Below are 24,893 nucleotides of genomic sequence, written 5' to 3'. Positions count from 1 at the left end.
CGTGAGCTAATGATCCGCCATGCAGCAGCAAACCTCCTCCTTTCTCTCATTTTGTGGTTTTAAAGATGCCTAAAGCAAAACCCCACTGCCATTTATTTAAAGGTTTGAGTTTAAGACGTAATGTTTAAACTGTGAAAAATTGTTCCCCCACCATAACAACTTTTTCTGGGCTTTTTTATTTTTTGGCGAAAGAGCGCGTTTAAAATTTTAATATCAGGGGAAAAAATGCTGAAAATGCTAGTCTGATTATTTTATTAATGAAAAGACAAATTATCCAAATCTATCTGACTTTAAGCTAAATCACCAGTTATTTTCCCCCAGACTCTGCTGGGGTTGCTAGGTGATGAGCGGAATTCTACTGGGGTTGCTAGGTAGCGGGCGGAACTCTGCTATGGTTGCTATGTAATGGGCAGGGCTTAGCTGGGGTTCCTAGGTCTTTGAAACAGCTCATTTTCCGACAGCAAAAAACATTAACATATTGACAGTGTTGACGATGTTTTTAAAGTGCTTGGGTTGTTTTTACATGCAGTGGAAACCCAAATGTAAGTACAAAGACGTGCAAAAGTGAATTTTGCTTATTACTTCCCCTTTAAAATGAACATGTTTGAAAACATGAAATGGGCTTAAACGTCTTTAAAGGGGCAGCATGGCGTGAAATCAACTGTTTTTTAATCTTTCCATCATGTTATAACGTCATCTAAAACAAACCTGGAGTGTTGCCTTGATTGTTTCATGCATGTTTGAGAAATCCTTTAATCTCCATGGCAACCATTCAGCTGTGCAAAACGCCTTGGTGGATGTAGACACACCTTCAAGGCGCAGCTCCTCCCCCACTCAGCTCCTTCAGACTAACCAGCAGCAATTAGCAAACACCTGGTGGATCTTTGAATCTAATTATACTGTCCACTTTTCAGTGAAATGCTGGTAAAAATGTCAGTGGGTTAATAGAGGAGCCATGTTGTGATGAATTCTTGAAGGCAGTGTTCCTGTAAGAACAGGAGTTTTTAAAGAGTCCAAGGCCCAACTTCAAGGAGTTAAGTTACAAAGTTATATTTCTTTTAAGTCATATTTGATATTTAAAGCATTTTTATAACATAGTTTCTTGATTCTTGCTATGTCCCTCCAAAATACAAAATAATTCCCCTTTAAGAAACAACATATTTTGCTCTGAAAAAAAGATGTTTCCATTGCTAAAATATATTAAAAAAAACAAGAGTTTTTCTTTAATTGAGGTGATTCCATTCAGCAAATTTATGTTGGAAATGTCAAATTGTGCAACTATGTGGTGAATGAAAACACATCTAGTGAAAATAACCGAACAAACAGGATATGTAAGAAAACAATCAAGAACTGACTGAGACAGAAAGAAAACAGAAACTAAAAGTTGAAACATCTTTGGATGATGAGGTCCTTCATGACTTGCATAAGAAGTATAACATTGACATACATTTCTGCTCATTTGCTCCTTTATGCTGTTTCTGATGATGAAATTTAAGGAGGAAAATAAAAAAACTGCAAATGTCATTTGAAGTAATCCTCTATATGTTCAAGCGCATCGTGTTTTGACTTGACTTGTTACTTTAAACATACAACATCTCATGTAAATGTTGATTTTTCTTCTGTTTTTTTCCAGATTGAATCCTTTTGTTCAGTCCAAAAATTATACTGGATCAGAAATTTGCATTTAAGTTCCTCCTTCAAAGTCACAAACTACTTGGAAAAACTTTGGCTGAACAAGATCTTTGAGATTTATTACACCAGATTACTAAACTAACAAAAAGCAAAATTTATTTTCAAATATTTTAGGTGATCATTAAAATGTGTACATGTGTAATTTTTATGCAAAACTTGCACAAAATGCAAACTGGAGCATGTTATTCTTAAACCTTTTCATAAAATCTTGCAAAAACACATCATCTCCAAAAGTTGGACTTTTGTTAATTTCCAGGTATAACCAGTCATATTTCAGTGGGCAAATAACGGTCAGATTCTGTCATGATTTGTTCCTTATCATCAAAATAAGATGACTTACTAGAAAAACATAGAGGGATCCCAGCAATGGGGTCGATAAAGTTTCTGTTTCTGCTACAGCTTTAGCTAACATGCTAAACCTGTAAAGATGAGCTCTCATGTTCACATGCTAAAAATGTTTGCAGTATTTTTAGTTGGCTGCTGCAGCTTTGAGCATCAACCTGGTGGCCTACTTTATTTTTACTCTGCAGCAGGAGCGGCAAACTCCTTTTCAATTTGGGCCATAAATGTTCTCAAAGCGCTGCTTGTGATAAAACACAACAAACTGTTAAAATTTTAGTAAATAACGGTCTCTGCAGTTTGATCAGTACTTCTTAAAATTAAATTATATTGGACATATTTTCACACTGATAAGTCCCTCAAGGATTTTATATTTGTTTTGATGAGTTTTTGTGATAAAAATGTCTGAATTTGTTGTGCTAATTTAGAAATATTTGCAAGGCATTTTGTAATCTTTGCGCTCATATAAATAACAGAATATTAAACTCATTCTAGATAGAAACAAGCAAATTAAGTTTTCTAAAAAAATGTAAATTAAATTTCTGAGTTTGAAAAGGCCAAAATTTGTGAGATAATTCTGAAATAAAGATTAATCTAAAAAAAAAAAAAAAAAAAAAGGACATTTTTGAGTTTGAAAAGTCAAAGATTTGTGAGCAAAACATTCAAAAGTCTTTTAAATTTCTGAGTTTGAAATTTTTTGACTTGAAACTTGCTGAGGCAGCAGAGTGGTACAATTAAGAAATACTGCCACCTGCAGGTCAGAGTTAGCATCACTTGAACCCAGCGATTTTGATAATTGTGTAAAATTTGCAAAAACAAACTCAGCTGGGCATAGTGAGAAAAAAATCTGAGGATCTGAAAATTTTGCGCTAATTTCTATCATCCAGAAATCGTGAAAAACTGCAGAGCTTGGTTGATGTAATTTGCCGGTAAACAGATAAATACAACTTTGATTTGATTGATAAAATATTTAAGCTCACAGCGGTTATCTGGATGGTTTTATTTATTCGTCCCTTTAGAGTTCAGAGGGACATAAAAGAGCTGAAAGGACTAATAATATTAATCGTGATTAATCGCTTATTAAAACAGTCAACTAAATTAGTAATCGATCAGTCATTAACTGGAGAATACAACCTCAAAAAGCCATTTGGTGAAAAAACCCCCCACCATATTCAGAGCGTGTGAGTTTTGGGTAAGTTTTAATTTCACGCGGTTTAAATTCTGGAAAAAAACTTTTTCTACCCAATTATAAACCACTTAATACAAAAATAGTCACTAGATTATCTGAACAATGTGCTGATGCCAGATCAGCCAGGAAAGTTTTTCACAAGTTCATGTCAAGCGTTCACTAAAGCAATGCCAATGTCGGGTTTCAGGCAATTAAATGTTTTATTATTTAAAAAAGGAACTGAACTATTCCTTTATTTGCATATTTTAATGTATTTCTAACATTGTATGAAAAATCTGCAGAATGTGGCCATTTTAACCAATTAATTGTCAGAATAATTGATTAATCGTCAAAATAATTGATTGATAGCTAAAATAATAGATGCAGCCCTGCTTTTATTATTCTATATATTAAATAGTTTACTTTTAACTATGTCAGTGTCCTTCCCCTGTAAATGTCTTTATTTACCCCAAAGAAATGAAGCTCATTTAGTCTATTTGACATGTTTAGTTGACTTTAAATGGTGAAAACCAGCAGCGATGAAACTCTGGGTTTAGTTTTTCAGGACAACAGATTCCACAGGGACATGAAGCTGCATCGCTGCTGTTTACGGTGCGAATGTAAAATAATGACATGCAACGAGTTTTCCTTGTGTTTCTTTAACAAGCGGTTGGCAGTGAAGGCGGCCATGTTTCGTCGCTCCTGTCTGAATCCGTGCAGACAGATGCTGCTCCGCTGCTGCAGCTGCTCTCGGGGAACCTTGGCCTGGTCCACGGCTGTTGCCACGGCAACGGATGCTGATGCGCCGAGTCTTGGGCATGTCGCCATGGCGCTGCTGTGGAGGGGGATTGAAACGTGCTCAAAACAACAGCAGAGAGAGAAAGACAGATGCATTTCAGAGGAATATGCTGAAATGTTTTGTTTTTGTATCCATTTTAATTTTTTAATTTTCTTTTTGAGAACAGTTAGAGAACCAATTGTTCTCTAACTGTTTATTTGTCAATCAATACCTCTCTCTGATAGTCTGTAATGTTTCCTTTCTATGCACAAACAAGTAATAATAATATTAACTATTTCTCAGAGAAATCCTGAACTACAAATTGTTGCTTTGAAAAGTTTCAGAATAATTTTCTGAGGTTTGGGGATTTATTTCTATTTACAAACAATGTTTGAATCCCGAAACAACAGAATTTCCACCCTGAAATATTACAATTTTCACAAGCCTGTGGTGAAATAGAAGGATTCATGGGTAACCCGTTAAATACTCTGTCTTTTACAACATGTAATCAAAACCATCAACTGGCTAAATGAGCACCTACTCAGTTTTATTGGCATGTTTACTGTTGGCAGCAGCAGAAAGAGAAAACTATCAGGATGGCAAATTATCTCAAAAGCTGCAAATATTTGATGAAAATCTGGTGATTTCTTTAATAACTAAACTGTAGATAGCATCAGTAAGTCAGGACTCCTAAAGCATACTGCCTCAGTTTACGGAGGAATATTAGTGCCATGAAGAAGTTCTGACTTTAATCTCAAAATCAGAATATTTAAATTGTTTGTTACATCAGGAAAATCTAGTCTTAAAGCTCAAATCAACAAATACATTTGAGAAAGGCAATTTTTAATAGTCCAATTTTTTAACAGAACATTTCTGAGATTAATCTCTAAATGTGGATAACATGAAGGATTACAAATCCTACCACAAGGAAGAGACAATTATTTTCACACACTGGCAACATAGTTGACACCTAATAATGTTTGGTTATTCGTTTGGATTTTGACATAGATTGGCACAGAATTAGGATTCTGAGATTAAAGTCAAAATTCTGAGACTCACCTATTTTTATGCAAACTTGTTTAACTTAAATAATTAATAATAAAAGACAAAGTAAAGTAAATTTCACCTGGACTTTTGTTTGTAGTTTTCTCTCTTTGCCTCTGAAACCTTGGATCCTCCCTCAGCTTCTTCGTGCTCCTTTTAAAGGGCCGGGCCCCCCATGTTGGGAACCACTGACATGAAGACGAAGTGATTATGTCAACAAAATCTAAAAATAAAACATGCAGATCTAATGACATTTACAATGGATGCATCATTTCAGAAAGCCTCTAGGAGAATCTGACTGATTTCTGATCTAAACAGAAAAACATTTTCCTGTTTTTTTATGAAAATCAAAGTTTGGTCTGATGGTAAAAATGTGTCATTCAGTAGCTAACAGCAGAGGGCATCATGATACAGAGGTAGAAAATATGTTTCTGTTTCTGCAGCACAAAAAACATATCTACATCAAAAATGGCAATAAAAATTCATTTTTATATCATTAAAGGTTTTTATTGCTTTAACCAAATTTGCAGCCCGTGTTTTTTCTTTCTAAAGTTAATTTGACTTAAGCATCTATTTTAGACTTATGAGGTGAAAAATAGAGAAATTATGAATATGTTTTGGGGGAAATAAGATTTTTATTTCAACGAAGGACCAACGGTGCATTAATAATATGAGTAAAGTTGCTCTAAAAACATAAAACCAACTCGAAGCATAGTTCAAGTCTGTTTGTCTCTGATTTAATGAGTCATCTGATTAATATTGTTTTAAATTTAACTTTTTGGTTGTGGTTTTTTAGCTTAGTTTTTTAGCAAAAGTTGTTGAACAATTTTCTTAAGACAGGATATGAGATAAAGATGCAAGTTTACCATAAAAAATGTCTTAAAATTAAGAGTAAAAAGTTGCTATATTGAGAAAAAACTTGATTTATGAATACAACCAGTTCCAGTTGTTTACCCAAACTTTCTTTCTGACAAGTGGAAAACCTTAAAGGGGCAGAATAATCTAAAGCCGACTGTTTATCTTTCCGTCATGTTGTGACTTTTTCCCTCATCAGAAACAAACCCAGAGTGTTGCTTTGACTCTTTCATGCATGTTTGAGAAATCCTTAACTACTCTGTCTCCATGGCAACCATTCAGCTGTGTAAAACACCTGGTTGAACCTAGCTCTGCCTTCAAGGTGTAGCTCCTCCCTACTCAGCTCCTTCAGACTAGCCAGCAGCAATCAGCAAACACCTGGTGTGTCTGCTGAGCTCATTATAGGAGCTGCTTCTCAGAGTAGCGCTAGTAAAACCATTAAAGGGTTAATAGAGGAGCCATGTTGGGATGACTTCCTGAAGGCGGAGCTTCAGAAAGAGCAGAAATAGAGACACAATTTCAAGGCGTTGAATTACAACGCCTGAAAACACATAATACTGCAGCTTTACACTTCATTCTGGTCGCAGCAGACGTGCAGCAGAAACACGCCCGTATATCCGATCACCAGCTGCTGCGTGTGCAGAGGGAGTGGAGCAGCATAAACAGGATGCCGGCGTCTCTTCGCTCTTATCTGTGCCTCACATGTGTTGGTGAGGCTGTGAACGGGCCAGCTGATGCAGCATGTGTGAATACCGAGTCTGTGTGTGTGTGTGTGTAGGTGTGGGTGTGTGAGTGTGTGTGTGTGTGTGTCAGCGTCTTACTGACCAGGCAGATTTGTATATCTATATTTATGTGTGTCTGTTTTCAGTTACACACTGGGTGACACTTCTTTTTATCAAACATGGTAACATTGTAAGCAGATTTAATGTTGAGATGAATAAAACGTGTTTAAATCACAGAGGCGTTTTAAAGGCGTGCAGTCGCAACACAAACATCTCCTGTGAAAACTAAAAGGTGTGTCACGGTGAGTTGTAATAGAGAAATGGCTGCTTTCTCAGATTCAGCTTTACTGGCCAGGTTTGTGTTTATAAACCATGAATTTTATTTCACATTTTCACAGCATTCAGACACTAAAGGTGACCAACAGTACTTTCTTGAACAGGTTAGGGTAGATTTATGGGTTACAAAACAAGTTAATTACATTTATTGCATAAAGGTATTCCTACATAATCAGATTTCAGTCTCTTCAGTTTTGGAAGATGCGTAATCAAACAACTGTGTGTCTTTGAAAAGCAGAAGTGGAGCCTCCAGCACAACAAACAAGGATCCACTAAGTGGTTTCAGGATGGTAATTTAACAACAAAACACTTGTCTTTGCCAGCAGCCATTGTAAAACGCATACAGTGTTAAAACCAGCTGACCAAACGTGCTGGAGCTCAGCTTAGAAAATCCATGTAAACTCTGGTGACGTTGAATGTATATGTGAACCAAGTGGACCAGACATCGTCCCAAAAGCAGGAAGTGGACTACAGAGCAGGGCATTCTGGGTAAATACAACTAAAACAAACACAGTAGGTTAATGCTAGAGGGAGAAATGGCTTGAGAAATCTGCCAACCACCAAAAATTAACCACTTCATTTTTGTTTGCATTTCACAAAGGAAGTTGTGTTCAGCGTCTTCTTCAGAGGTTTTTGTGTATTCTCCTTCAGTGGTTCTTGGTGCAGCGCCCCCACAGGTGAGGAGGGGAACAGGTTTTTCAAAGGGTTTGGTTGGTTTGACTCAGTGCAGCTGAAAATTTGGCCTCCAATCCAACCAAACCTACTGGACTATCAGGACTGAAGACATCCTGAATGAGGCTGTCAGGACGGCTTTAATTTAACTGCAAGTTTCAGAGACTGAAAGTCTGGTTTTCTCAGAGCCAGAAGAGAGAAACGGGGCTGGATGTGGTGGCTTTTAACAACTCCACATTTTTCTCTTCATTCTCATGGGCTGCGCATTTCTTCAAAATGGCCGTGTGAACCACAAACACGACTGCAATTAAAGCAATGCATACAACACAAATAATTAGATGCCCAACAAACATTAAACTCCTTTGTTCTTAATAATTGGTCTCAAACGCCTCCCAGTCAGGAACTAAGCATGTTTTAGGTTATTTCCAAACACACGGAGGTGGTGACCCTCCTTCCAGGGTGCAATATTTATTTGGAGAAATGCATGGCCATCAATCAGATCACTGATGTATGAGGTCTGAGTCGGAGCCAAGTTCTGTAGTTTAAAGCCAAACATGATACTCACCAAGCGGAGCCGGGGGGAAGGGGAAGAAAAGAGTGGAGGAAGGGAAGAGTGGGAGACCTTTCTATAAAAAAAAACCTAAAAATGGGAGAAGAACTTAAAAAAGAGACAAACAAAACAGCAGTTTAAATGTCAGAAAGAGAAAAAAGAAATGTAGCTGCATGAATAAATGACAGTTTGAAAAACATTCACTTACAGAGGATGTTAAAATAAAAAGAAATATAAAATATCTGTGGATGACAGAGGGAGAAGTGTGGAAAGGGCCGAAAGAGGAGGAGAGAAACCCAGAAAAGGGAGTGGAGGGACAGCTGAGAGGCAGAGCTAAGGCGAGAGGCAGAGCTGGAAAAATAAACGTTTCTCACACAACAAATGAGGAGAAGAAGAAGAAACAGTTTCCACATTGTTCTAAAACCCAGCAGAGCTTCTGCAAGACCGAGCGCTATCAGGACTGAACAGGCGGCTGCCAAACCCATCCACACACACACACACACACGCACACACACACACACACACACAGGAAGCAGCATCAGATATGACTCCATTCGGCGTTCTGGACCAGCGCTGACAGTTGGGAATAACTGGTTCTCCTTCCTGTACGGTGAGTTTCCTTTGCTTTCATGTGACTCGTGTTATTATTATATCACTGATGTTTAATCTGTTTAATGTCTCAATTCAAAGTTATGCTGAGTAAACAGATAGATTAGCTTACAGCAGTCAGTATCCTACCTGCTACAGACTACTAACAATTGTTTTAGTTATCGATTATTCTGACGATTAATTGGACACAAAAAAGAAAAAAAATCACCACATTCTGCAAGATGTTTTATTTAACTCTTTTTTATACAGTGGTAGAAATATATTATAAGGTGCAAATAAACAAATATTCAATTACTTCTTGAAATAAGAAAGTTTTTTTTTTACCTGAAATGGAATTAGGGCCAAGCCAAAAAACTGAAAATATAATAAAAAAATTTGTATTACGAGAAATTATGTATGAGAAAGTCATAATATTATGACTTTAAAGCCACAATCAGCCTCTACTGACATCAAACAGAAGCATATTTGTTTTTGTTGGCATCCAAAGAACAAACAAAAAGACAAACAACACAAGACAGCCTGAGGCTGCAGCCGTCTGGTAATCCAATGATTTTATTTTCACAATTTTATTTTTATTTTAACTTATTATTTTGGCCCTAGTACTTTATCATAATAGCATAGCTACTGACCAACTCGACAAGTTTTCTGCCAAATAGAAATAGTTTTGGTGATTTTATCTAAGCTAAAACAAGAAAATTTTGTCCAGCTTTAACTTCAGACACTGAGAAAAAAATGTGTTTGTGTCTTTTTATTTAGTGGACATAAATATTACGGTTCAATTGTATTTGCAGACAGAGGGTTTTTGTTCTAATTGCAAAATGTATATATTTTTTGGACAGTTTTGGCTTTATTGCTGCTCTGATAATGTTTTTTTTTCAGCAAATTGTATTTTTTTCAGTCTGTTTACATCAATTAATAATTGATTATTAAATAAAGTATTTTTCTCAACACTGAATCTGAGGGAGCAGGGACAGAGCAGCAGAGATGTTGGTCGTGGTTTCAGACTGGCTGGATGTGATTTTCAGTTCATGTCATTTCTGTTGTAACCTTCTGATCCCCCGTTAGTTTTCATGGCCTGCTGCTGTGTTGTGCTTTTATTTTCAGATATCAGGTTTCATCTCTGCAGAAAAGCTGCATCAAGCCTTCACTTGAGTGGGAACTTTGGCTGAACTCGCGTTGTTTTGTGGTTCAATTTCACAGTAAATCTTCAGCTATGCAGAAGAGTTAACTTTTAAACCTTGCCACATTTATCAAACACTAAATGGCTTTTGAGGAAGATTTAGGATGAAAGTCATTCAGCCAGTTTGCTTTTCTGAAAACTTGAAATGAATTTCAATGGTTTCATATTCATGTTGTTAGCAATGTGTTGCTTGTTCTCCAAATAACACAACGTGCCTTACTTTTCTTTTGTCCTGCTGTTTCTAAGAATGTTTTCCCCACCTGATAATTGAGTAGACATTTGTTACATGTTCTGCTGCTGCAGCTCTCTTGCTGTCAAAGAAACCTGTTCCCCTCCTCGCCTGTGGGGGCGCTGCACCAAGAACCACAAAAGGAAACAACACGAAAACCTCCAAAGAAGACACTGAACACTACTTCCTTCTTTACAAAATGTAAACAAAAATGGAGCAGCATCAGATTTTAGTGGCTGTAAGATTTCTCTTATGCCTTTACTGAAACGTTTCTCCCATTAGCACTGGGCTAATTCTGGGTAAATACAACCAAAACAAACACGCTAGTCCAGCGCTAGCAGGAGAAATGACTCATGGTTTTTACTAAAAAACATAAGAGAAATCCTACAACCACAAAAATCTAACGCTATTCCACTTTTGTTTACATTGTGTGAAAAAGGAAGTTGCGCTAAAACCTCTTCTTCAGAGGTTTTAGTGTCGTTTCCTTTAGTGGTTCTTGGTGCAGCGCCCCCACAGGCAAAGAGGGGATCAGGTTGCTCAAAGGGTTTGGTTGGTTTAACACAATGCAGTGTGAAAAAGAACCACAGCAGCTGCTGGTAGCAAATTTTGGTCCCCAATTGAACCGAGTGAATGCACTTTAAGTTGTTGTGTGAATTACAGAAGCAAATTTTTAAGTTAAACTCATCTTCCGTGTTTCCTCTCCATCATTCCTCCCGTCTTCACGTCAGAAGTTTTCGCTCTCAGAGCCAGAGTGTCGCTTTCTCATGAACCCATCAGTGAGTGCAGCTCAAACTGACTGGCTGCCAGAAAAAACATCAACGCAACAAACCGGGTCAGAATCAGCGCCCTCCATTATTTATTCCTCCTATCCTCCGTTATTTATTCCTCCTATCCTCCGTTATTTATTCCTCCTATCCTCCGTTATTTATTCCTCCTATCCTGCATCCTTTATTCCTCCTATCCTCCGTTATTTATTCCTCCTATCCTCCGTTATTTATTCCTCCTATCCTCCGTTATTTATTCCTCCTATCCTGCATCCTTTATTCCTCCTATCCTCCGTTATTTATTCCTCCTATCCTGCATCCTTTATTCCTCCTATCCTGCATCCTTTATTCCTCCTATCCTCCGTTATTTATTCCTCCTATCCTGCATCCTTTATTCCTCCTATCCTCTGTTATTTATTCCTCCTATCCTCCGTTATTTATTCCTCCTATCCTGCATCCTTTATTCCTCCTATCCTCCGTTATTTATTCCTCCTATCCTGCATCCTTTATTCCTCCTATCCTGCATCCTTTATTCCTCCTATCCTGCATCCTTTATTCTCCTGTCCTCTGTTGCGTTTCGCTGAACCGTTGCAGTTCGTACTGCAGGTTTAGTGAAACGATCTCTGGGGAACGACAGCGCCTCCGTTGGATTCACACAAACTGGCTCAGACTCTTAGCAGCAGCAGTTAGAGGTGAGGGGTCTTTTTCAAAGCCCATTAGGAGGTTATTACTGGCTGCCATTGTGCTCTAACGAAGCGTGCAGGTCTTCAGGGCTGTTGTCTTGCTTTTATTGCCCCCCTGACACGTGTTGATTGTTATGTTTGTGGATGCATCCTTTGCACTTTAATAGAGTGTGTAACTGATGCTAAAAAGAGAGGAATGTCAGAAGGAGAGGGAAATGTTCAGCCATAGAGTTTATTTCTCCTGTTTTGTCCAGATTTTATGAAAAAAATGTTTCCGCAGGTTAATTTCTTAGTGCAGTTTTCTGGATTTTATAATCAATCTGAACAACAAACTGATTCAGTTTTCAAACAAATTTTCAATTCAATTCAGTTTATTCATAAAAACAAATGTTTCGAGTAAAAAAAGTTATTTATTATTAGTTTGTCTTTTATTTCCAATGTAAAATTAACAATTCAAATGTTAATATAAACAAGAGTTTTGAATGAAAAGGAGTAGTTGGAAGAAAAAAATTGTTTATAAACTTTTTTTTTATCAAAAAGGACATAAATTAGAGGATTATTTTATTTTAGTAATCGATTATTCTACCAATTACTCAGACGATTAATCAGATTAAAAATGGGCACTTTCTACATATTTTTCAATTAACTTCACAAGATTTTTAAAAAGTGCAAATAAACAATTCAATTCCTTTTCTAAATAAGAAAACAAACATTTTACAGTCAAAAATGCAATAATATAGCAGTCTGGGTGAAACTAAACTGTATCACAGTTTCAGGTAAACATAAAAATATTTTTATCTTAAATGCAAAACTTATGTATTATTTGTACAGTTTTGTTTTAATTGCTGCTCTGATTATGTCGCTCTTTCAGCAAATATATTTCTTTGAGTCTTTATAACCCAGTTAACGATTAAATGATTATTAAATTAGCTGACAGTTTTTTCAATAATCGATTAGTCCGATTAATCGTTTGAACTTTGCTGTGGCTGTGGTCTCTTTGGTTTTCATCAGAACTCCTGGAGCGTTTTGGATCAGCTGAAGGATTTAGCTGCATTGTCTGGACTTTCATTGTCTCAGTTCAGCTCTTTACAGGCTAAAGTCGGAGTGAGTTTTTTTCTATTGTCGACTTTTTGCACCGAGCCTCTCCACTCCCTTCAGCTCAGCTGGTGTGTAAACTGGTTTTGGTCAGGCGTGCCAATCATAAATCCACATGTTCAGCGTATATGGGGTTGGACTTTCCCTTCAGGATAATTTACATTTTATATAAGCAGTCAGGGAAACTCTGTCAGATTCACTGGGTTGTGTTTTATACGATGCGGTTCTGAACTCTCTGACACCGTCTCGACATCCTCCGAGGGGGTCCTGTCAGCTCTCCGCTGCACTGACTAATAAAACAAGAATGTCGTAAAAATTCCTGGGAATAAAACCCCCAGTTCAAGGTAAATAGACTTATGCACTATTGTTATTATTAATGGACGAAAAAAAGGCTTTCACACAGACTTCTGTTGTTGATCTCTGTCAGTTTTATGAAATTGGTTGGACTTTTTCTGTTCTGTTGAAGCCCGTTAGCCTGATGCCACATAATCAGAACCAGTTTTATGAATTTGACATTATTTTATTCAGTAATTGGACTCTCGCTTTTGCCTTTCGCTCCTCCTTGGAACTGGTTCAGACTCAATCCACTGTGTAGAAAGGCAGCCATTTTGTTGCGTCGTTCACCATGTTGTAGTTTTACATCCGCAACATGGTGTCACTCTTCCCACAAAAAGCTAGCTGCGTTAACCCCCAAGGACCACTCATAAACATTAGCTCTGCTAACGCTAACTGGCTACATCAACATAACATTTAGCAGAAGCTAATGCTAACGCGTCAGCCATGGTGATTCCTCACGTCATCTGCTGCACCACATCACAGGTGCAGAATGTGGGGAGAGGAAACGGAGCTGCAGTGTAAACAGATTTCAAAATAAAAGCATGAATATAAAGGTAGAACTACTTGACGAATTCATAACAATTGATAACCAAAACTTTAAGAAAAATGTCAAACTTTATTCAAGTGAAAGCTTACAAAACAGCCAGGTAAATTTGTGCTTTAGAATTTAATTTAGCAGATGCTAACTGTGCTGCATGCTTTCAAAGTTAGCAAAAGTGCTAAACAAAAAAATTAGCTGATTATTAGCATTAGCAAATTAGCGGTGTACAGTGAAGTGAGAGATGAATAGATAGATAAATATCAAGACTGCCATATTGGAGGCATCGCTGCAGTCTGTTGAGGTGAAGGAAAATCTGACCCAAAAGTCAGAAGTCTTTGCTCAATGGTTCAACTATCTGAAGAGAAAAATCTCTTGAATAATCTTCCTGAGCTGGGTCACCAGCCAAGTAAACATGTTTTACTTATTTTAAAAAATATGTTTCCAAAAATATATAGCTAATTTAGAGCTAAAATCTGCCTCAAATTAGTTTTACTTGTGTTGTTTTAGACCCTTTTGCTGACATAATGCATAAATTAAACAAATTGTTTATCAATAAATATGGAGTCTTACAGCGTCTCAAGGTATTGCAAATAGTAAAGAAAAGTAATGTTTTAGTAGCTCTGATTTTAGACATTTTAGTCAACAGAAAATTTGGCATCCAGCTGACATTTTAACAATTATATTTAAGCAACTGAACAAGGCGCACGTTGTACTTCACATTAAAATGACGGCGGAGAAAAGTGGCCAGGGTGCAAACTGCTGCTATAATTCTGTCATAAATGAGCGAAAGCAGAGCTCATAGTGTTCACTTACTAACGATCAAGTTTTATGGCCAGAAAAGACAGAGAAACGTGTGATTTCCTTGTTATTTTTAATGTGTCCGATGAGGCTCAACAGGCAGGTCTAAAGCAGTACATGTAGCAATTATAATGGGAATTCAGTTTAGAAAGATAATAAATAATTAATACTGAAGTCTAATTTTCTGGAAAGGTTTTTTAACAAAGTCTTGCTTTAAGGTTTTTGTGCAATTATTCAGCCAAGTTATCATACTCGTAAAAACATTTGGTACATTTTCCCATTAGTATATTTGATTTTTTCATGGCTGAATTTTTCAGATTAAAAATGGAAATCAGAAAATTGTATATTTTTTATAAACAAATGACCAGAAAATGAGTTTTTTTTTTTTTTTTTTTTGGGAAATTACCCTAGAGAAGTTGTAAATTTACTACAGTTAAGTGGATTTACAGGGGACCCGTTCTCGTTATGCAAAATTGACATTCCACTGGCACTGGGCCATCACCTAGCAACCCCAGCCCATCACCTAGCAACCCCAGCCCGTCACCTAGCAACCCATGCGGGACTCCGCTACGTTTGGTCAGTTAGTTCTACTGCTACAACATGGCTGCTTCATTTCTTTAACATTACTTTAAATTTTAATCAGTGATCTCAGCTTAACTGGCATCAAGAAGAGACTCACTTGGGTGATAAATATTTTTTAATAGAAGTTATTCTTCGCTAAGAAAGAAAAAAACGTCCCTGAACACGGCTGAACGTGGTGAAACGTTTTATTTCTCTGGCTCGACTCCGGACTGCAAACCTGACTTGGGAGAGAATTTCCATTTCACACTCGGGTGAAGATTCAGACAGACACACGGGCCTTTCATTGGCTTATATTATGACAAGTGAAGTCAGTCATGTGAAGTGGAAAAATGAACGTTTTGCAAATGGTGAGTTAAGAGCAAAATAAGAACAGGTTGCAGAAACCTGAACTGCTAAAACATGTGTGTAACTTTTGAAAATGTTTCAAACATGAGGCTCTTTTTTTCCTCAAAGGGCTTCCAGGAAAATCCCAGTAAAAAAAAAAAAACAAGCCAAAACCTAGAATAAATCTATTTAAATCTATTTAATTTCCCTTTGGGGTCAATCAAGTATTTTAGGATTGAACTGAATTGAATCCAACAGTGTAGATCCCCTTCAGCAGGATTATTTCTCAGAAAGCCACCACTGTTTTTTGCAGCATTGCTTCAGTCCCTTGAGTTTTCCAGACTTTAGTTTCTGTACATGAATCTTTTTCAGCCATTCTGCTGCTGTGATTATGAGCCAGTTTGGGCCAAACATCAGCATTAGAAACAAAAAACAAGATGGAGACAAAACAAGTCCAAATCATCAGCCTCCCACCACCATGGCTGTCAGCTGGTTTGAGGCTCTTCAACAATTCCCCAGCGGTTTTGTGGTTTGTTCAGCTGGAACAATGCAAAACCAAGTTGTGCTGACAAAACATGTTTGCTCAGTTGTTTTCTATCTGTCCTGTAAAAACTCTAACAACTACACACAACAAGACTTGTAGATTTTAAAAGGGACCGATTATGCAAAATTCACATTTTGCTAATTTTTGTACTTCCATTTGGGTCTCAACTGTTTCTAAAAGCAGACCACGTGTTTAGTGGTTGAGGGGGATGAATGTTAATAAATGTTAAAAAATTACATTTTGCGTGACGGAGTTAGCTTTGTAGCACCTAGCATACGTCAGTGAGGATTTAGTCTTTTCTTCTTCTTCTGCTTTTTTATGGCAGTTGGCAAGCAACATTTAGATGTGCATTACCGCCATCTACTGGATCGGGTGCTAAATATATTAAATCTTAAAAATAAATAATAATAAAACAAAAATAAAAACTATATTCTGTCTATTAATTTTGTTTTCTTCAGGTACTTTAACAAAAAAAAAAAAGAAAATAAGATTCAGAAGTTGAACGTATTTCCAAAAAGTCTTTTATGTTCAACTGTAATTTATTGTTGTGTAATTAATTTTCTCGTTTGAATATTTGGGACAAAACAATAAGTTTCACTGTTTCTTCTTGAAAACAAAAATCATATTTTCCTGTAGAATGTTTTTTTAAATTAAAGTTATCGAATTAAACAGCCAAAAGTGTTTTTAAATCTGAAATAAGGTTTGTTGTTGCAACTAATCGTGGATCTATTTGGATATTTTTCCCTATTAATTCACCTGGTATTGTCTCTGTAAAATCGGTTTTCTTTTTATTGTTGATTCTTGTTTTCTTGTATCACATTTGGACTCTGAGACACAAAGCTGCCTCCTATCATCCGAAGAGATTATTATCCAAACTGCAGAGTTAAAGGAAGCTGAATGGAGTTTAGGTCCGAATATGAATTAGGGAATTCCCAAATTCCTGACATCTTTACATAATCACACCCACCTGCACTGCTTGGGTTTGGAGTAACAGCTGTAATTTCTGTTGAATCTGTGCAGCTGAAGCAGAGTTTTATTCCAGATCCATGTGTGATTTTTCCAGATGCTGCGATAAGCTTCAAGGAAGTAGCTTAAAGTTTTGTGAACCATTAGTTTCCATGCATCCTGCAGCATCTGCCAATCGCCATCTCATTTTAAAAATAAGTCCCATAACAATAATCTAGTTTATTTTTTAAGCTTAAAACTGTTCTAATTTATAGCGATGTTAAAAAGTGCTGATCTGCTGGCTTCGCCATGTGTTTTATATGAAACAATACAAACTTTGGTTCTTGGCACAACTCCTGTTTTTGGAGCCTGATGTTAGATTTAGGGGAGGAATGGAGCTTTGTTCAAGTTTGATTTATGCTCTGGATTTTTAAAAAGGTCCAAGAGAAGGAATATTAAAACAAGATGGGATCACAAACTGAATATAAACACAAGAACTTGATTATTCAAGATGGATCAGATAAATAAGTCTTAGTTCAGTAACATGTGCAGCTGTGCTCAGAGCTCAGAGCAGAGGGATGTAGATTATACGCAAAAGTTTATGCAAACTTGACAATGACAGTCAGCTGAAGGCAGCTGAAATGGTTCGAGTAAATGACAGGTATGACCTGGAACAGGTGAGCAGCCAGGTACCAATCAGCTGACAGAAAACATATTCAATCACCTGCTTTCTATTTATTTAGAACAGTTTCCTGCTCTAAATCACATTTCAACAAGTGGCAAAACATCAATTCCCTCTGATTTAGTCCAATCGGTGCCCTCCCATACATGAAGAACATGCATGTCAAAGTAAGTGAGGTTTTTATTTAGGCTTGGAAGCCCCATCAGGTCTTCCCATGAAATGCTGTGATATATCAGTTTTCCTCTGGAACAAACATTACAAATGAGTTCAGGTATATTCTAACAACCCTCGAGTGTTGTGTAAAACATTTTCTGCAACCATCATTTCTTCCAAGCGCTGTTAAATCCTAAAGTGTATTAAATCAAGCAACTCCACTGCAGAGAGTAATTTATGCAGCAAGTGTCTCAGGAGAAGTTTCAAGGTGGTTAAAATAACTTTAAAGAGCTTTGCAGTACTTTGTGGTTAACTTACAGAAATAAACAGCAAGCTTTGCAGCCTCCAACTATTAGTTCAGCTTGTTGATCTGTTATTTAGGACAGTATGCTGATCAGGTTAGATTTGTGAACTTCCAGAAAACACAGGAGAAATATTTACATCATCCCTTAGTTTAGCTTGCTAGTTAGCGCTACATGCTAACACAAATCTAATTTGAGCTCAAGAAAAATATGCTTCAGGAACTGAACTGAGTGTTATAATAGACCCGTATGATTTGCTTTCACAAAAACGGTAACATTTCCCACATTTACCTGCTAATTGATTAGCAAGTTAGATTTGTGCTAACAGACTAATTAGCTCTCAATGCTAATTACTCTGCAGGTTTGTATCATTTATGCTGATATGGAACAGTGTTGGGCTAATGGCTACTTAAATTACTCCTGGTTTTATCCCAAATTTATTTATAAAGATTTAACTATGAAAAAATATTACAAATTTGACGAAATACTACCAAAAAATTAATTGTAGGGGACGATGGAAGGCCTGTTTATCTCCAAAACACTGAAACAGTTCTCATAAGTAGCCTGCTTTTTGTGGTTTATTTTAAGTTTTATTGTATTTTGTGTGTTCAGCATGTTCTGGGCACAGGTTAACTGTTGCTGACAGAGAGGTTAATGAAGAGGGGGTAGCTGTACCGCAGAGAGTTGGTGTGATTACAAACCCAGAGCTCCTCTCCTCTTCCTCTGCAATCCTCATCCTGCTGCTCACTTCCAAAAGGCAAATAAATCTTCATCACTTGTCAGCTATTCCTGTACAGAAAGGGGCAGGGAAGAACAGATGCTTTACTTTTTCTTGAGTAGAAAATAATCTGGGATTTGGATTGGGAGGTTATGACTGTTTACAGGGCCGGTCCAAACCTTTTTGGGGTCCTGAGCAGATTTTCATTTTTGGCCCCCCAAACCAACATTTCACACCAGATGCTTTATCATTCCTAAGATACTTTGTATATGTAACATGCATATTATCATTAGCATCATTTGTAATCCTGCTAGTGTTGGCTATTGATTTTAATCATGCAGGAGTAACAGATGATAAAAAGGGGAAATTGAAATGCAGAGTGGTATTGACGTGCATCATATCATTTTATTTACTTGAAAGTAACATCAGCTGATAAACACTACATTTACAGTAAACAAGTGAAATTTGGTATATCTAAAAACAATCTAGAAATTGTTCTTGCATGTGAAGGTAGTTTGTATTAGTCAATGTTTAAATTTATTACAATCAGCTATTGTTTTTTTGTTTTTGTTTTGTTTTTAGAAAGATTGCAGCCAACATTATCTTACAATCTCAGTAGCATTTTAGTCGGAAATATCAAACTTCTTCAAGTCAAATTCGTTTGCCTGTTTTTATTTTTATTTCTTGGGCGAAAAACTCTTATTATTGTTGTCTGGAAGATCTCACAGTTTCCTGGCACTTCATCTGATTCTCTGAAACATTTTTCTCAGACTCTTAAATGGTAAAAAAAGCTTATGTGTAATATATAATGTGCATTATATATACAGGAAAACCTTTGGTAGTCATGTAATTTTGATGAAACCTCTAGACAAATACAACTAAATTTAATTTGCACCAGAAAATGCAGTGAAAAAATTAGAGAAAGTTTTTGGAATTGTAATAGTGTAATTTCTTGATTTATTTTTTGCAGATTTAGAGGATGAAGTGACACCAAAGTGACTCTCTGAGCCCTGACATCATTACAAACGGAGCAGAAAAACGAGGTAACATTGAGAATTGAAAACATTTTGACTGAAATCGGACCAAACTGCGGATATGAACAGCTTTACGTTAGCAGCTCTGAGCATCTGGACGTTGGTCTGATAAACACAAACAGTCTGGTTTTAATCCACAACTGGATTCCAAAGCTTTCAACATTTTTCAGATTTTTTCCTCTATTTTTATTGATAAACACAATCAGACGAGGATTATCGCTATCGACTTTCAAACAGATGTCGCCGTGGCACGTTAGTAGAGGACAGAGATGGATGTTGTTTTGATTTGTGTTGGGGGAAAAAAGAACAAAAGGAATTCATTTGGTCCGATTCGAGATGTTTGGATGTTCAGAGATGGATTCTGCAGGAGAAAAAGTTTATGTAAATAAATTGAGAGATTTAGTTGTTTAATCTTTAGACTTGGTCTGAAAACACAAGACCAGGTTGTTACCTCAAACACAATGTACAGCAAAACATCCTGGAAAAATGGAAAAAGACAATAACAGAAGAAAAATTCCTGACATCAATTTACAACACCAGCAATGATGGAAAACTCCTGACTTTGTAAAAAAGTATATATACATTTCCTTTATTATATGGTATTGGTTAATGTAGAGGTATGAAAAAGGACATGAAGGCCAAAAAACTTTTTTTTTTAATTAAATAAAACAATCAGATTTGTTGTTGGGAATTCATGTTTTGTTTTACAAAATGTAAAAAGGATTTTACAAAAACCAAAATGAGGAATTATGTTTATTTTCAAGGTATAAAAAAAGAAGCTATAAAAAAAGAAGCTAATTTAGTCATTTCTGTTTAATAAATTTAAAAAAGCTGATTAAAAAACAGTAACTGGATGTATGTGGAGCTTGCAAGACAATGCAAAAATTCTGGATGTTTAAAGATGAATAATTTGTGTTGACAATATTTTCCACTGTAATATGTTTTATGTGATAATTTTGCTCCAAAAAAATATTTTAATAATAGAATAATAAATTAAAAGTAAAATGTAAAATGTAAGAAATAAATTGACAAAGTCTACACCAAACATTTTGTACCTAATCAGCTGACTGACCATTGAAGATTTCTTGAAAATCTGGATAAATGCTGATCAAGTCTCATCCCAAAGCTGCCGTCTAACATTTTGAGTTTCCAACAACACAACTTCTGTAAATAAATAAAACCATAAACTAAAATAAAGCCAAAAATTAACAGAAAAGACTTAAAACAATGAAAACTCAGTCAAATTGAAGCTGACTGGTTGTTTACAGTACGAAGCACGGCCTGCTGAATCCGCTCTTGGACGAATTGTGTGAGTTTCCATCTACAACAACATATTTCTTCACCCCAGAGACCATGAGTCATCTGTGACCTTTGACCTCCTCTAATATGAGCCAGCGAATCATGTTTCATCGGGCCCAGAACTGGAGGTGAAGAGTGTCTGAGATGATCTAAAAGCAGATTCAGATTTAATTAATAAAAGTTTCATTGGATTTAGATGAGGGGTCCTTCTCACAGACGGGCTGCCCCTGGCTGAGCCTGCTGAAAAACCTTTGTGGACAAATAATTGATGTTTAAGATGTTTGGTTTGTGTTGCACAGATTTAGACCAAATAAATAAATATAGATAAAGCGTCAGAGTGCTGCTAACGCCACAGAAACCCAGAATAATTATGATTTTGGTGTTAAACTGGATCTGAGCCTCTGAATCTGGGAAACCAGCAAACAATTAATGATCTGGATTAAATCAGAGCCACTAATGATGAAATCAGTTTTCTCATAAAACAAAACAAAACAAAAAAAATAGGTCTTGAATCCATGTGTGTTAATTCTTTAGTTTTTCAGTTTCAAAATAAAAGTTTAGTTTTTGTCTTAAGATTTGATTAGAAAAATGACAATTTCAAGAATAAAAAAATTACATTTTATTCCCTGCATTTTTATATTATTTTATTATTTTAAGGAATATTTGGTTATAGTATTTGGGACTTAATGGTGGAACCCCAAATCATAGTCTCAAGTGTTTGTTCACAAACATTAACATGTTTGTGAACAAACTCTTCTTCTTTGGTGACTTCTGTCGTTTCCTTAAAAAGTTCATCTAAAACTAAAACCTTAAAATGTCATAAATACATTTTAAAAAGTAAGTTAGCCTTTAATATGTTAAAGACCAACTTTAATATATGAAACTTGCTAACTTGTCTTGTATGTTCTGTGTATTTTTATTTATTTACTCAGACATTTTCAATGTTCTGTGACTCGAGTCAGTTGAGGCTACCGCTAACTAGCTGCTAACATACATAACTTTTTCTTTTTTCTTTTTGTAAATGTATTACCAGTTGGCTGAATGAAGTTCTTGTATTTCTGTGAAGATACTGGTTTTAAATTCCATTCATACTTTTCTTAAAAAGGTTTTAAATTGTCTTAATTCAGATTTTTGAGGTCTTAATTTGGTGAAACCTGCAGAAACTGTTTCTGAATTTTTATTTTGGATTTAGATAGGTTAATCAAAAATCAGTTTAGTTTGCGTTTAGTTTTTTTTATTCAGGTTTTAAAAACTGAGTGGGGAAAAAAACACGGTGCTTTGTGCAATTTTGTTTTGAAAGAGAATAACCAAAGAACAAAATACATGAATTTTCTTGCAACATTTCGAAAAATGTTTGGGAAACATGACTTGCAATCTATCTTTCTGCTTCAAGGACTCGGTAAATATTTATATTCAATCATTATAAATGACTTGGAAAGGGTTTTTTTTCCCCTTCTTTTTTTGGGACAAATGATGGTGAGAAAACAGTTTGAAGGAAGTAGATAAAAGGGACTTTATAGGCGATCAGACTAATTAGAGGAAGCTAATGCTAAAGCGTCTGCTGAAGACACAACTTAACGGCCCCATAGGCTGCAGACAGAGGAAGGAAAACGCCAGAGAAACCGAATTCCCTCCGTTTCAGTGATTTTTGTGTCTGGAGCCGTTGGTGTGCAGCAGAGCCTCACAAGGGACGCACAGATCATGTGGCAGCAACCACACATGGCCTGCAAACACATCGCTGGCGAACACACACAGCCCTGACCTTTGACCTCCACACCATGGGGGACCCTGTAAATCACTAAAAGGTCAAAGCTAATTTTTTTCAGGACCACACAAACCCCCCAGTTTGCTTCCAGGCAAACCGCCCCCCTCCTGCAACACTTTTCATCACCTGAGGAATGTTAATGTCTCATTTCACTTTTTGCATCGGTGAAAATCTTAAAAATTCTTAAATCATAAAACTATTTCCAGTTTTTGTAATCCATGAAATGCAAGTTATTAATTAATGAGTTAATCTGAAGTTGATCTTATCAGCATTTTCTTAAAACCCTTTTTCTCTTATATCATAAGGGCTGACTGTGAAGAGCTGAATTTTTCATAATGTGCATAATTTTAAAAGGCACATCATCTTTTAAAGTTTTTGTCAGCTGTGTTAAATACCGACTGAATAAACAGAAAAAGTTGTGGTTTTCTCACATTATTAAACCTGGACAAATTTATAAAACAGGAATCTTCGACAGGTCATTGTAGAGAAGAAAAAGGAGAACATTTCTGCCAAAAACCTCAAAAATGTTTAGAATAATTTCAAAATTTCTGTCAAAATGTGTCAATAATCCACCATGAAGAGAGATGTGTTTACTGCCAGTGATGCGGACCACATTGAAGTGGACAGAATCTGAGATTAAACTTTCTGCCGTCAGGTCAGTTTACCTTTAATTTGTTAGTTTTCCTTTTTATTCAGCTTCTTCTTCTTGTAGCGCCTCTGAACACGTGGTTATGGCTCTTGAAGGAACGTTAAAACTTTGCGATAGCCCTCAAAAATCAACCGTGCTACCTGGCGTTAGCAGGTGATCCCTCCGCCTTTCTCTCGCATCATCCTCGCCTTCGTAGCAAATCAGTAATTTATGCTTTAGAAGTTGACGCATCTCCGCCGTGAATCAGCGCCGATAAGATGATGGCATAATGAGCCTGTCGAGTGTTTGTTTTTCACAACAGAACAGCATAAAGTTAATCTTACGTCCCAAACCGATCTTTGTTTGGACCGTTTCTATTTACCACAGTTTAGCTACGGCCGCCATCTTTGATGCTGTACCAATCAGCGGTTCCGTTTAAGGACGATCAGCGGCGCCCTCTGCTGATTGGCGGTCAAACTACATCACTAAAAGAAGATCTAAGCAGACTTAATCTGATAAAACATTTGATAGACAACTGTAAGTTGATTTATTTTTGCATTTCAAATTAAATAAACTTTGACTCAACAAATGAGTCAAAGTTACTGAAAACTCAGTAATGGTGATCGGAGATTCGTCCGATCTGAACAAACACAAGCATGCTTTTCTGTTTAATTAGAAAAATTGACATTTGATAATTATAATAATCCATGTATTTTTTGTAAATACATCTATGATCCTTTCCATAGTTCCAAAACTCATATTTTAAGGCCACAGAATCTCAAATTTACCCATCAGATCATTTTATTACTGTCATTTCTTTTTTGCTGCGTCTGATGTATAGTTTGTTTGTGTTTTTTTTTTCTTTTAATCCTCTGCAGATCCATCCTTTCGTGCAAACGCGTCTCTGTCACTTTATTTCTGTGAAACATCTTCTGCTGAGGTTGGGTCGGCATGTTAAACACTTTGTTTTTGCCACATTAACTTGTTTTCGGGGATAAATCAAGTTCTACTGATCTTCGTCTTTCTTCCAAACAGTAGATGTTTGCATTGATATTTTTGCCAGTTGTCTTTGTATTCCTGTTTAATTTAGCTTCATCTTCTGCTGTCGACGCACCACAGCTCCGCCTCTCCTGTCTGTGCTGCTCTGCTTCAGAACCACATGGGGTGGTTTGCAGGAAATCCCCAAATTCCTTTTGAGAAACACAAAGAAAACAACACACTACGCATATCCTAAACAAATGAACTAATTAAAAAGAGTTTTAATTAAAAAGTCAACAGAAAGCAAAATATTCTGTTGATTATTAGATAAAAGTAGCTTCTCTAAACTCCAAATTGAAAGTTTGACTTTTTGTGGCGCACCACAATGCACAGTTCCTTTGAGTCTTCAAAACAAGAAAGACAAGAAAACATGTCACTCTAGCAAGGAAGATGTTTTGATTTGGGAGAATTATTACATGGTTGCATTTTTGGAAGAAGCACACCATACCTGGCTTGTCTGCATGTTCAATCAGAACAAATTCAAATTT

At 36.3% G+C, this 24,893-nt stretch overlaps 1 protein-coding gene and 1 long non-coding RNA gene across 5 annotated transcripts in view; one reads left to right on the top strand and one right to left on the bottom strand.

Annotated features, from left to right (window-relative positions):
- Nucleotides 1-3,213: 3,213 nt before the first annotated feature.
- Nucleotides 3,214-23,493, bottom strand: LOC106930887 (uncharacterized). 3 transcript variants are annotated; one of them, XR_001420953.2, is made up of 4 exons: nt 23,405-23,493; nt 18,625-18,712; nt 5,104-5,209; nt 3,214-4,034 (listed from the first exon to the last, which is right to left on the bottom strand). It is a non-coding gene; the product is annotated as an uncharacterized LOC106930887 (long non-coding RNA). The 3 variants fall into 3 exon arrangements; XR_015762905.1 differs by lacking the exons at nt 18,625-18,712; nt 23,405-23,493 and adding exons at nt 8,172-8,264; nt 8,365-8,594; XR_015762904.1 differs by lacking the exons at nt 18,625-18,712; nt 23,405-23,493 and adding an exon at nt 8,172-8,575.
- The window catches only part of ripor3 (RIPOR family member 3), a 47,088-nt gene continuing 30,837 nt past the window's right edge, over nt 8,643-24,893 (top strand). Inside the window, exons 1-3 of one of the 2 annotated variants that reach the window (XM_088005859.1) lie at nt 8,677-8,766; nt 10,906-11,006; nt 19,612-19,684. The gene's annotated coding sequence lies outside the window, so the exon portion shown is untranslated. Of the gene's footprint in view, nt 8,767-10,905; nt 11,007-19,611; nt 19,685-24,893 lie in introns of both variants that reach the window. The other variant, XM_015008708.2, reaches the window with a different exon arrangement.

This window comes from Poecilia mexicana, unplaced genomic scaffold, assembly GCF_051168715.1.
Source record: "Poecilia mexicana isolate PSO_F unplaced genomic scaffold, ASM5116871v1 scaffold_5, whole genome shotgun sequence".
NCBI lineage: Eukaryota > Metazoa > Chordata > Actinopteri > Cyprinodontiformes > Poeciliidae > Poecilia > Poecilia mexicana.
Note: the sequence above shows the minus strand (reverse complement) of the source record. Positions and strands in the feature narration are given on the sequence as shown.